This window comes from Azolla caroliniana, unplaced genomic scaffold (assembly GCF_043228905.1).
Source record: "Azolla caroliniana isolate FFs.n. ecotype wild unplaced genomic scaffold, voAzoCaro1.0.p SCAF_16, whole genome shotgun sequence".
In the NCBI taxonomy this organism is placed as follows: Eukaryota; Viridiplantae; Streptophyta; class Polypodiopsida; order Salviniales; family Salviniaceae; genus Azolla; species Azolla caroliniana.
In genome coordinates this window covers 702990-704164 of record NW_028230451.1, presented here as the reverse complement: position 1 = coordinate 704164, position 1175 = coordinate 702990, and the positions used below count along the sequence as shown (strand labels likewise).

The following is a 1175-nucleotide window of genomic DNA, read 5'->3' as shown; positions in this document are numbered from 1 at the left end:
TACCTAATGTACATTTTCTTTTAACCATTTGTATGAGGTCAGATTATTGTTGTAACCTCAGTCATTTTGACCGTCTGTAGACATTTTCAATGACAAACCATCAAAGAAGCCCTGCCCTACAATACTGTGTCAACATCTCAAAAGAAACAAATTACTAGTTATTCCCACTTCTCAATGTCAACATTATAGCAATGAGGTTTCATGGCCTTCAAATTAAAGACAGAAATTTTTAATGTTGAACGATGTTAAGCACCATTTTCATTAGGGAGCAAACATAGAAAAAAGTAATGTTGCAGAAATTTTGAGTACTCACTTGGACATGCACTTGCACTTAGCAATGGGCCCGGTTTTGGCTCAAACTAAAAAGAACCTATAAACTGTGGCGTAAATGGTTTATAGGTTTGAAGATAAATAAATGGTTTGGTTTGGTTTCAAATGTTACTAATGGATTTTGGTTCGGTTCGGTTCTAAATTTATCGGTTTATCAGTTTTTGTTTATGTGGTTCGGTTTATAGGTTTATAGATTAAAAATTACTCATAAATTTTCCCTATAGGCTTTAACTTTTAACTTTTAATTTTAAACTCTAGTTTTAATTTATTAAATTTTATGTACATTATATGTAGAGTCTCTTTTTCATTTATGATGATCAAATATATGATAAGTATAATAATCAAATTTATGATCAGTATAATAACAAAATTTATGGTAAGTATAATGACAAATTTTATGATGATTTTCTCACACAAATTTATAATAACTATGATGATAAATATCAATAATAAAAAATTTGGTTTGGTTTTAAATTTTTCGTAAACGGTTTAGTTTCTCCTATTCTTTAAACGGTTTGGTTTTAACGGTTCGGCTCTAAATAGTTTGATTTAAATGGCTTTATAAATTTTAAATAGTTTGGTTCGGTTTTATTATTAATAAATGGTTTGGTTTGGTTTTAAGGCTAATAAACTGAACTGAACCAAGCCCATTGCTACTTGCACTAATCGTATGATCTTTTCTATAATCTTTTATATGGTACTTTTTGAAAAGGAAATATAACTTTTGGTTTGTAATTACTGCAACAATAATTACATATGTATCTACTATAACTGAATGTAATTTGAGAATAAAATAACAAGCAATGGACAAGATAATCATACATGTGGTGGATCTATGTATCCAT

At 28.5% G+C, this 1175-nt stretch overlaps 1 protein-coding gene across 2 annotated transcripts in view; it reads right to left on the bottom strand.

The window, feature by feature from the left end:
• Positions 1–1175, bottom strand: part of LOC147853417 (DNA-directed RNA polymerase I subunit RPA12-like) — an 89135-nt gene that overhangs the window by 50323 nt on the left and 37637 nt on the right. The window lies entirely within an intron of this gene.